We start from the raw sequence: 12198 nt of genomic DNA, 5'->3' as shown, positions 1-12198 counted from the left end.
ATATTTTTCTAAGTCTGGTGTAAAGAATATTACACCAGACTTAGAAAAATATGACACTTAGAACTTTCCTCTTCCAAGATAATATCCCAGGTCTTCGTGTGATATATTTTCATCAATGCTTAGATATTTTTTTTGTTTTATTCTTTGAATAGAAAAGTAATGTTAGAGAGACCATTGTCGTACAGGTTGGGCATTTGGGGGTGGGTGGATGATTTTTCACATTCAACAATTGAATACAAATACTTAATTTGACCGAAATTTCTTAACTAGCTGTTTTTGACATTCTAAATATTTTTTAGTATAAACCTTCAGGTTATCCACAAAGAAATTATGAGTTACAAGTGTGTGTGCATGCACGTGTGTTTGTCCTTCCTACAAATTTCGGAAGAGAATAAGTATGGGAGTAAATTTGATTAATTGAAAGCCTTCAGGGTGGTGCTCCAGCATGGTATGGCCACAGTCAAACCACTGAAACAAGTAAAATAAAATAAAAAAGCAAACGAACTAAAAGAACAGAACAGATGCGATACCATATCTTGTTTCAGTTATTGGACAGCAACCACGCCGAGACAAAGCAATTTCAAGCCCGCGAACAGAAGAATCTCACTAATTTTTCTCAGGCATTGTTTACTGTATCTATGACTACAATATCTAAAGGGAGTTTCGAAAAAGCTGCCCTTTGAAGTATCATACCTCATTCGAAGAAAAAAAAAAGGAGTACGGAAACCAGGGATCAAAAATGCGAAAATAATCGAAATATTAGGAAAAAATTACATTTGGAAAATTTATGATTTTTTTTCAATCCTCACTCTCACCACCCAACTCTGGACTGATTTTGGCCAATTTTTTTGGCACTACGCAGTTAAAACCCATGGGTGAAACCTTTTCGGTTAAAAACAACAAAAAATCTGTGAATATTTCCAGAGGAAAAAGTGTGTGATTTAAGGGAGATTTGGCTGTTGTTTCTAACACATCCTAAGACCACCACATAACTTCCAGAAAAATGAATACTTTTTAACGAAATTTTCAACAAAATCCGAAGGTACATATCGATTGCTTAACGACCGGGTCACCCACTACAATAACTATTGTTTATTATTTATCTATTTATTCATCGGCAATAGGAAATCTGAAATGAGTCATAGCTTAAAGCTTTAATCAATGAGTTACATATAATAGAGGAGTGGTTCATAAGCTATGAGTGGCTCAAGTTCGTCACGCTGACTGTAGTCTCTTCAGCGGTGCATTAACGAACCCAAAATGTAAAGGATATTTTCTAGTGTACGACTTTCTAGGTTATACGGTAATTGTCCTTTTCCATGCCCCAATAATTATTCTTATAATTAAAGACTCATTCAATTCGTGCCCATCATCTGATACTATTTTTACATAACCTACGTAAGTGACAGATATTTAATGAAAAGTAGACTGCTTCGTATGTGCTGAAAGAGTATGTTACGAAATCTGAGTGTGACACTACTGAAATTGAACACACACACATACAGAGTCTGTGTAGATTACTAGAAAATTTAGGAACAAATCCAGCAATTTTAAGGAGCAGGGGATTATTTTGTACCACCATTCTTACTTCATTGGAAGGTACATTATTTTATCGACTCCAGAAAAATGAAAAGCAAAGTCGACCTCGGCTTGATTTGAACTCAGATTGTGAAGACCCTGTAGAAATAGCACAACACATTTATCCTTGCATTCTAATGATTCTGCCAACTCGCGAGACCTTCCCTATCGGCGATCTTTAATTCGCACTTTTATTTACATAAGAAGCAAAGATCGCCGACATATCTTTTTGACCTTATCCTTAATGTTATTATTTTAAGGGCCGGCTAAGCTGTATACCAGGCTATTTAATTCACTGACTCCGGATTGACGCAAAATAAATTCGATTTCATCGAAATATAACAAATTAAACACTGAAACTTTTATTCAACTTCAATTATTTAGTAAAGCGGTGAATAAGAACTTCGGTCAATTTCTCCAGCCCTTTTACACCCAAAAGAAAAGGATCTTTTCTTAAGACTCTCTCGTATTTGGCGACACGAGTTGTTGTTTAGCCCTAGGCCTGCCCCAAACTAGTAGACTTATAAACATTTCACAGATGACCAGCCTATCTGTGACCATCCTATTTGCTTTTTTTCTTCAGGCCTATGTTTTTCTCTTTTTTCAAAACAGCAGGGTCTGACACAGAAGGAAATTGGCCGATATTTTTAGCAGTCAGACAACCATATAGAGGTTTCCTCGAAATGAAATGACAGGCATTAAGAATTAATATTTTAGAGTAGTCCCACAAATCTCAGAACAAACATAATTTCCCGAGCTAAACCCAATAACTTTGCCGCTAAATATAACTTTGATACCAATGCTTTAAATCAAAGCAAATCATAAGACGATGCACGAGGTTGACCTGCATGGCAGGGTTCGAGTCACATTTGTATAGCAGCCGATAGAGAGAGGATGAGGAAGAATAAATGGCTACAAGTAAAATACAGGATAAGCTGATAGACAATTGTTAATTCCCATCCTCATAAATAAACCTGGAGGTACGTTAGGATAAATATCTCAGAAGCAGTTATGAACGTAGCGCGAAGGGGGAGGGTAAATAAAGTTGGAATTACAATAAAATTGACCAGAGGAGTCAAGCAATTAAAACGGCACCGACTCACTAAAGTGCGATGATGGTGCGATAAGAATTGCTAAGTACTACATGCAGTTACGTGGTCTAATTCCACAGTCAAAAGTTGTACCCTTTTCTTTGTTAAACTGGTAAGAAATAACTAAAACAAAAACAAAAAGGTATTTTTGAAAATGAATACCATCAATTTTAATTAAGGAGTAAGAAAACACATTTTCGCAGGCATTTCTAAAGTGCTGTGATGATATGAACAGTTTATCATTTAATTAGAAACAATCAACACGGAATATTATATAAATAAAGCAGCTTCCAGCTAATTATCATAATGGTAGAAACCAAAATAGAAATTTAGACGTCTCTGGCAGACAGTCACTATATACATATTTCAACCGTTGTCACCTGTTAAGTTTAATCATTCCTAAATACCCACCAAAGAAACATCATCAAATTGTAAATAAACCATGTTGAATAATATCTTTAGATTGGTTTATTTCACACAAGAATCCCAATAACAGTGCAACGCAAAAGTATATGAAGAACCGTATATTAAAAGACAAACTCACCGTAAGGTAAAAGATTTCTTTATTAGCCACGCAGGTAAAGATAACCTTCTAATGTATAAGCAATCCACATTTATTTCCCTCACAAATAAAATCCATTGGTATGGAGATGTACTTTCACGGCAAGTGTTTTCATGCGAGATAGTGTGTTGAAAGTAAAACCATCACAACGTGCTAGTACATGTTAGCCTTCCAGAAACCGTTAATTTCACTTAAACATTTGTTGTTAGTAATATGGTACCAAAATTTCCGTCGCGCGAAATTGCGACCTGGTCACTAGCTGTTTGTTTTATTATTACCCACTAGGGGCTACATAGATGGGACAATACAATCGGGAAAATGAATTATGAAGTTAGTACAATGTGGTGCAATGCCCACTTCTGGTCACTAGCTGTTGCGCTGCATCCAAATTGTGGGCTTATATGGTGATATATATACATATAATTTGTAAGATTCAGTGATCTGTTTTGTTTTTGTTTTATTGGCATAGGTCAGTCGTTCTGGTTGGATGCTCAGCTTATCAGTTACCATTGATTTATTATTTTCTTTTTTATATTTAGCTGCCTTTCATGTACTGTTATTTTTTCTCTTTCTTTTTTCGCATCCTGTTTAGAAAAAACTACAATGTGAGAAGGAAGATTAAAGGTTTCAAGTTGCGGCTTTATGAGCAGGGCAAGTTTTAATAGTAGTAGTAATAGTAGTAATACTACTAGCAGCAGTAGTAGCTGTTGTAGTTATCGTGGTGGTGATAGTAGCAGTAGTAGTAGTGGTAGTTGCTATTGCAGTAGCGGTGCCCGTGACGGCGGAAGCAATAGTCTACACACACGCACACACATACGCACGCACGCTCAGACGTATCTATGTATGTATATGTGTGTGTGTGAATGTATTGATTGATAATAATAATAACAATAATAATAATAATAGTAATAATAATTCTTTCTTTATTAGCCACAAGGACCGACAAAAATCAGATTGGACATTACAAAACCTGAAGGACAAAGTGGGGTTACTTAAAGTGTCGCGTAAAAAGTCGATAACAATGAAAAATATGACGAAAGAATGTCAACAAGAGGCAAGCAACTCAGAGCTACTCATGGAGACCCCCCCCCCCCACGAAAATACACAAGTGCTCCGACCACTAGGGCAAGAACCCGCTCCCCATCTTTCTTTCTCTCTCGTCCTTGGAAGCTCAAAAGCGCATGCTCAAAGTAGGCCCATTGATACGGACCATCTTCGTGACATTCACCCACCTTTTAACAAATATGCTGGAAGTTAGCACTTCTCTTTCAACCCTCACTTTCCTTTTCTGATGATATCTGAAAAAGTTGATGTGGGGTAGGTCAAAGAAAAAAGTACCTGTCTTCAGCCTTTTCAGTCTCGACCACCACACAACCTCTTTCGCTACAGCCACAAAACAGATGTAAATTGCCTCCCCTTGCCGGCCAAAGGAAGGCGGCAGGGCAATTTTCATGATGGAATCAGCTGACAAGCGGACACATCCTATATGTGACAGCAGGTATTCAACATAAAAGGCAGCGAGCTGGCAGAATCGTTAGCATGCTGGGCGAAATGCTTTATGGTATTTCGTCTGCCGCTACATTCTGAGTTCAAATTCCGCCGAGGTCGACTTTGCCTTTCATCCTTTCAGGGTCGATTAAATAAGTACCAGTTATGCACTGGGGTTGATATAATCGACTTAATCCATTTGTTTGTCCTCTCTGTGTTTAGCCCCTTGTGGGTAGTAAAGAAATAGGTATTCAACATAAACCCCTATATCAGATATGCTTGGGTATTGGACAAGTGTGTGCAGAACGGTTTCATCGCTCGGTACACGTCTTGGGCAGGTCTGACTGACGGCACTTCCATGCCTGTAGAGTTTATCTCAAACAGGCAAAGCCCCACCCCCTGGTAGCACTGCCAGGCCAGGGATTTCTGGAAGTCATCCATATGCCCCTGCCCAAAAGTCTTCTGGAACAGACTGGTGAGTTGAAATTCATCGACGCCTAGAGTCTCCCCGAGAATGTCATCGTTTCCTTTCACCACTAACTCTCTATACAATGCCATATAGAACTTCCGTGAACCGCATTGCTCGACTGGCTGAAGAGCGTGAGCGCCTGGTGACACTCAAAGTGTCAGACCCCCAGCCTCAGTCTACGCTTGATCTGAGATTGCAGCTCAGTCAAAGAGACGAGCTGTGGGAAAGCGAGTCTGACAAACGGCGACCACACCTCCTCACTGTTGTCGAGGAAACGCTGGATGTGCCGCAGCCTTAGCGCAGGTCTGCCCATCAATAGTCACAGCATACTCAGCCCACCGTTTATAGAGTGTTGACAGCAAATGGAGCACCTGACCAGCTACAAACTGGGGCAAGGCATGATGGTGAGGTGGTAGTAAATGACCGAGGGGTTGTATGAGTTCCCCACCTCTGCTGGGCCTTTCAAGGATAGCTTTCTCTTGGCCCATTTCTGGGTGAGACTGGCTACCTGGCTCGTCACATCGCTCCACTTCTCCAGTTGGAGATCCGATCCAAACCAGACCCTGAACAATTTTAAGGTCTAGCCACATGAGACCACAATTCCTTCTATAATGTTGACCTGATGTAGAACATGCACCACAATTCCATCTATAATGGTGACCTGACTTAGAACATGCATTCGTTTCCATAGTTCATTGCCAGCTTCCATTTTATTTCAATGACCAACTGTTCTTTGTAATATACAGTTTTAAATAGATAGCTGGAGAGTGTCTGACAAAGTTCTTGCTGAGGGATGCTAAGACATCTTCAGCCTTCTTGACAATCTTGGAGATGTGGTTTGTCCAATGCAGATTGCCGTTTGCAATAATTTCCAGATCATGTTCACTAACAGACTTTTTAAGATTGGTGTTGTTGAAGGAGTATGTAAAAACTGGGTTTTTCCTCCCAAAGTGCTACCTTGAGTTGCCAGTCAGTAATCCATTTCTACATTATGTTCAGTTCTGATTGCAGGAAAGATCTATAGTGCATAGGATCTTTTTTTTTTATTCCAAGGTACAGCTTAACACTAATATAATCAACAAACAATAGGGGTCCAAGAATGGATTCCTGTGGTACACCAGCTGTCCTCTCATGGAGTGCAGAATGATGTCCTAGAACTGTAACTACCTCTTTTCAATTGAGAATGAAGGACTTCAGCCAGTTACAGAGATTATCCTTCACCTCCATTGCAGAGAATTTTGTAATGAGTTGTTTGTGTGGCACAGAATTGAAGGCTTTAGTAAAGTCAAGATAGATGACACCCACTATCAGTAATTTGGGTGATATCCTCAAGAAACTTGATAAGTTGGCTACAGCAGCTGGAGTTAGGGATAAATCCAAATTGTGAGAGGCCAATAAGGCTGTGAGAGCTCCAGAAGTTCACAGAACTCCATCAGTTTGGGGATGCAGCTAGTAAAACTGATTGGATGGTAGCTGGGAGGTGATGTGCGATTACCCTTCTTGAACAGGGGAATGACACTGGTAATTTTGCACCACTCTTGAGTGACACAGTTATTGTGGCAGAATTGAAAGTATTGTTTCCAGAATAAGAGTGGTGGAAGTTCAGAGAGGTATTACCTCTGTTGCCAACAAAAGGACTCTCTCTCAGACTGTATGATGCTTATGTGTGAACAGCTATACTCCATGGTAGTGAGACAAGGGCTTTGAATGCAGAAGACATGCATAGACTGGAGAGAAATGAAGGTAGTATGCTCCGTTGGATGTTAACTATCAGTGTGCATATACAACAAAATGCAAATGTATTAAGAGAAAAGTTCATCAAAAAAGAGGAATCAAATGCAGCATGCAAGAAAGAAGACTATGTTGGTTTGGACATGTGATGTGTATGAATGAGGACAGCTGCATAAAGAAGTACTGATCACTGAAAGTGGATGGTACCCATGGAAGAGGGAGACCCAGGAAGACATGGGATGAAGTGGTAAGGACCAATCTAAGAATGTTGGGCCTCACAGAGAAAATGACAATGGACCGAGATGTCTCGTGATATGAATTTCTTGAAAAGACCCGCCCACATCAGTGAAATTGAGTTCAAGAAGTGCTGTATTTTCCACCCATACTTAAGAAGAAAACTTCTCATACACCATACCACAACAAACCAAATTACATCTCTACATTTATACTTCTTCTTTTCCTTGCTTTTCCACTTCATGCACTATGCTTATTCCCACTCCCCAATCCTGTCCTCTTGACCCTGTCTCACCATATCATTGCAATCTGCTAGCCTGTGTGTTCCACTCACATGTAACAAGAAAACTTTTCACACACCCTACCCTAACAAACCAATCTACATCTCTGCATCTCTTCTCTTCGTCACATTTCCTCCTTCATACACTATACTTACCTCTCACTTCCAAATCCTGTCCTCACGGCCCTGTTTCTCTGTATCATTGCTATCAGTTAGCCCAACCTCTATATACATCCAGGTTTTCACCACTCACCCCCCCTCTCTAATCATGCTTCTTTCCAATATCCTGCCACGTATATTATGATGTTCGAATCTCAAAGGTATGCCCTGGCATTTAACAATCTATATCTCTCTTACCCTTTACTCAACCATCCCATTTATATTTTGATCTCTGTCCTTTGTGAGTATGCCTGGCACTTTGCCATTATCTCTACATCAGCTCCTTTGCTTTCCAAGGAGTCTTCTACTCTGTTTATTAAATCAACAGAGACCATGGGTCACTGGACTAAACATTTTTCTGAACTCCTAAACCATAAGTTAGTCGCCAATGGAGCCGCAAGTGTAAAGTACAAGGTGGTCTTGAGTGCACAATGTTCCTAAAAGTCAGTAATGGTTTTTCCTTGGTCGCGAGTGGGTGGCCATTATGTATGTATATGTGTGTGTGTGTCTTTATCTGTGTCTGTGTGTGTATGTACCTCACACACACATAAACACTAACTGAAAGTTACTTAAGGAACTAAATAAACAAATAATTAAATAACAAAAATAACAAGAGCTGCTTTTAATTTGTAACTTAATTCTCTTTCTCATGTGCTACACCTCAGCACATCTGCAAATAAACTTTACTTTATTTGCATACAAGTTCCATACCAGTGATTCATTTAATTTTGGGATGGTCTCAGTGCTTGGTATTGATGGTAAAATATTGGCATCTACCATTCTTGATCACTCTGAGGCATGTTGTCTTGCCTGGTCTAGGACATTCAGTATTCTTTAACAATTGGTGTTGCATAGCAAGTTTTACCCGGACACTATCCAACAGCAAATAGGTGTTTAAGCAAAATATACACTATGAATGAAGAGATGCTAAAAAGTTCCTGGCTTTAAGGGTATTACAAAAGTTCTAATTGATGCCCAACCCTCTGAGTTCTTTTACAGGGCGTAGACAAAATGAGGGACTGCTGCATTAAGTGTGTGAATCTAAAAGAATTCATCAAGGTATCTTTTTACGTCATCCAAGGAATTGAAATTTTTACCATTAAGACTATTCTGCAGAGACCTGAATAAGTGGAAATCCGAAGGAGCAATATCTGGTGAATATGGAGGGTGGGGTAACACATCCAAGCTGAGCTGCAGCAATTTTTGCCTGGTTCCCAAAGCATCAAGTGCCGAAAATGAACTTTCTTATCTTCCATTTTAAAGGGTTACAGAATTAACACAGGTTATAGGAACATAAACCTTCTTCCATGAAAAGATAGCTTAAACTGTGCTCTAAATGGAGGTGTAGTCAAATCCTATTTTATGGACTCAACCATGTTCTAAAATAAGTCGAAATATAAGCTACTATAAATTGGCACGGACTTTTTGGACAACCTAATACATATAATTCATTTTATTAAAATTTTTTAGGTAGTAGGTGTCATGAAGTATGTTAGCTAATGCATACGTGTGTTTATCTATCTGTCTGTCTGTCTATCTGCCTATTAATGTATGTATGCACCTGTGTGTGTGTATGTATATATGTATGTATGTATGTAGGCATGTACATATGTATGTATCTATCTATTTAGCTACTTAGATATCTTTCTCTATCTATCTATCTATCTATCCACCTACCTATCTACCTACTTGTCTATCTATAATCTATTCATCTATCTGTATGCTTAACTACATAGTTATTTCAAGTAAGCTTATTTAATGCCTTGTCACCATGCAATAAATATGTTTGCACTAAATTATCTACTACAGTTGGCTCGCACTTGGCTAATTGTCCAACTCTATAACTGTCTTTAACTTGTACAGTTACAATACATCACAAGTTCTCTCGAGACATATGGGGAATTAGGTCACATGAAATATGGCAGTTTCACTTTAAATCTTACTATCATGGCAGATTGCATCAAAGTGCAGCGAAAGAGTCATAACTTTAGCCATTTATTTCTTTACTCTCTTGTTGCTTTCAGTCAATGGGTTGCGGCCATGTTGTGATATCACCTTGAGGGTTTTAGCAGATCACATCTAGCCTGGCATTTATTACAATCTGGTATTCATTTTATCCAATTTTGTTTCGTGAATCATTAAGGTAGAGGTTCACATTAAAAGGTATACCTTAAAACACTTACAGATTATATTTGATTATATATACATACTTACACTCTGTCGACTATGAACACTGACATTACACATCCAAAGGAGCATACTAGCTTCATTTCTCACGAGCTTACGCATGTCCTCAGCAGTCACGGCCCATGTTTCACTGCCATGTAGCATGGCTGTTCGTACACATGCATCATACAGTCTGCCTTTTACTCTGAGCGAGAGGCCTTTAGTCACCAACAGAGGTAAGAGCTCCCTAAACTTTGCCCAGGCTATTCTTACTCTAGCAGTTACACTTTCAGCACACCCACCCCCACTACTGACTTGGTCACCAAGATAACGGAAGCTATCAACTACTTCTAGTTTTTCCCCCTGGAAAGTGACGGAAGTTGTTTTCTGCAGATTTTCAGAGGTTAATGCTCCCGAGCATCTGCCACATACAAAAACCATCTTCCTAGTTAGCCTTGAGAGAAAAGTACCTTGAGAGTAAGTACCTTGAGAGTAAGTACCTTGAGAGAAAAGTTGGACCTAAGAGGAATCAGATGTTGTGTGCAAGAGAGACGATTGCGCTGGTATGGTCATGTGGTGAGAATGGATGAAGATAGGTGTGTGAAAAAGTGCCACACCCTGGCAGTTGAGGGGACCTGTGGAAGAGGTAGACCCAGGAAAACCTGGGTCGAGGTGGTGAAGCACGACCTTCGAACTCTAGGTCTCACCAAGGAAATGACCAGAGACCGAGACCTATGGAAGTATGCTGTGCGTGAGAAGACCCGGCAAGACCAGTGAGAACAATCAAAATCAAATCATATATCAGAAAGAAGGGGTTAAGTGACCCATCTGTTCGTGTCCGCTGTCAGCCTCGTCTGGCACCCGTGCCGGTGATACGTAAAAGCACCATTCGCTCATGGCCGTTTGCCAGCTCTGCCTGGCCCCGTGTCGGTGGCACATAAAAGCACCATCCGTTCGTGTTCGTTGCCAGCCTCGCCTGGCCCCGTGCGGTGACACGTAAAAGCACCGTCCGTTCGTGGCCGTTGGCCAGCTCTGTCTGGCCCCGTGTCGGTGGCACGTAAAAGCACCATCCGTTCGTGGCCGTTTGCCAGCTCTGTCTGGCATCCGTGTCGGTGGCACGTAAAAGCACCATCCGTTCGCGTCCGTTGCCAGCCTCAGCTGGCCCCCGTGCCGGTGACACGTAAAAGCATCATCCGTTCGTGGCCGTTTGCCAGCTCTGTCTGGCCCCGTGTCGGTGGCACGTAAAAGCACCATCCGTCCGTGTCCGTTGCCAGCCTCGGCTGGCCCCCGTGCCGGTGACACGTAAAAGCACCGTCCGCTCGTGGCCATTTGCCAGCTCTGTCTGGCAACCGTGTCGGTGGCACGTAAAAGCACCATCCGTTCGCGTCCGTTGCCAGCCTCGGCTGGCCCCCGTGCCGGTGACACGTAAAAGCACCGTCTGTTCGTGGCCGGTTGCCAGCTCTGTCTGGCCCCGTGTCGGTGGCATGTAAAAGCACCATCCGTTCGTGTCCGTTGCCAGCATCGCCTGGCCCCGTGCCGGTGACACTGCCAGATCTGACTAGGCCTGATGAAGCCTTCCAGCTTCACAGACCCCAGTTGACCCGTCCAACCCATGCTAGCATGGAAAGCGGACGCTAAACGATGATGATGATGATGATGATGATACATACATAAAGAAATAATTGAGATTCAGTTGAATTAGGTACCTAAGGTGAAGCACCAAGGCACCAAGTCAGTCCAGTATTATCCACACAGCTCAAAGTAAGGTGAATAAAATAAAAAAAGCAACAGGATTTCAAGTAATGATGCTGTCTGACCATTTCAAGCATCTCCACTTAATTGAATAATGCAATCATTACATCAATTTATAGACAGCTACTTATATCCAACTGACTACTCCTAAAGTGTTATTTCCTCCCTGAGGGAAAGGAGTACATATGATAATATTTATGACCATACCTAGCCATGAGCTGTCAACTCACTCTTGTCCTTTATTCAAGGAGTGGCAGGTAATGAATACTAAGAATCAAGGAGAGTATTGTTGTTCGCTTGAAGCATTGTGTCTTGTTTATAAAGAATATAAAGTTTTGTATGGTACAACAATGCACTATAATGCAGACAATGGGCTATATAGCTGTTGTAATTTAGTCATCCATAGTCTGATATGACATTTCGGAATAAAAATTCCTTCTTCAGATATTCTTAGATGGAGTCTCTGCTATAATCGGTTTTCCAATGGCTTTTCTTCTTTATTATATTTTTTTGAAGCGTCTCAGCAGTGGTCTCACGAATGTCCTTCCAGGATTCCTCATGAGAAGTGCATGAGGTCGGCCATGTCTCAGTCTCGTGTGCGCTGGTACATCCGTAGCGCTGCTTGTAAGTTATGTATTTTAACTATTCTCAGGGCATTTTCAACTTCTATTATATGTGTGTGTATGTA

The 12198-nt window shown here is 40.7% G+C and overlaps 2 protein-coding genes across 2 annotated transcripts in view; one reads left to right on the top strand and one right to left on the bottom strand.

The window, feature by feature from the left end:
• Positions 1 to 4001, bottom strand: part of LOC115210847 (beta-1,2-xylosyltransferase RCN11-like) — a 33300-nt gene extending 29299 nt beyond the window's left edge. Inside the window, exons 1-2 of the mRNA XM_036501887.1 lie at positions 3599 to 4001; positions 3214 to 3486 (exon numbers count right to left, since the gene is read on the bottom strand). The gene's annotated coding sequence lies outside the window, so the exon portion shown is untranslated. The remainder of the gene's footprint in view (positions 1 to 3213; positions 3487 to 3598) is intronic.
• Positions 3089 to 12198, top strand: part of LOC115211045 (uncharacterized protein C3orf84-like) — a 49554-nt gene continuing 40444 nt past the window's right edge. The window contains exon 1 of the mRNA XM_036501888.1: positions 3089 to 3219. The gene's annotated coding sequence lies outside the window, so the exon portion shown is untranslated. The remainder of the gene's footprint in view (positions 3220 to 12198) is intronic.

This window comes from Octopus sinensis, linkage group LG4 (assembly GCF_006345805.1).
Source record: "Octopus sinensis linkage group LG4, ASM634580v1, whole genome shotgun sequence".
In the NCBI taxonomy this organism is placed as follows: domain Eukaryota; kingdom Metazoa; phylum Mollusca; class Cephalopoda; order Octopoda; family Octopodidae; genus Octopus; species Octopus sinensis.
This window is presented reverse-complemented; position numbering and strand designations above follow the sequence as displayed.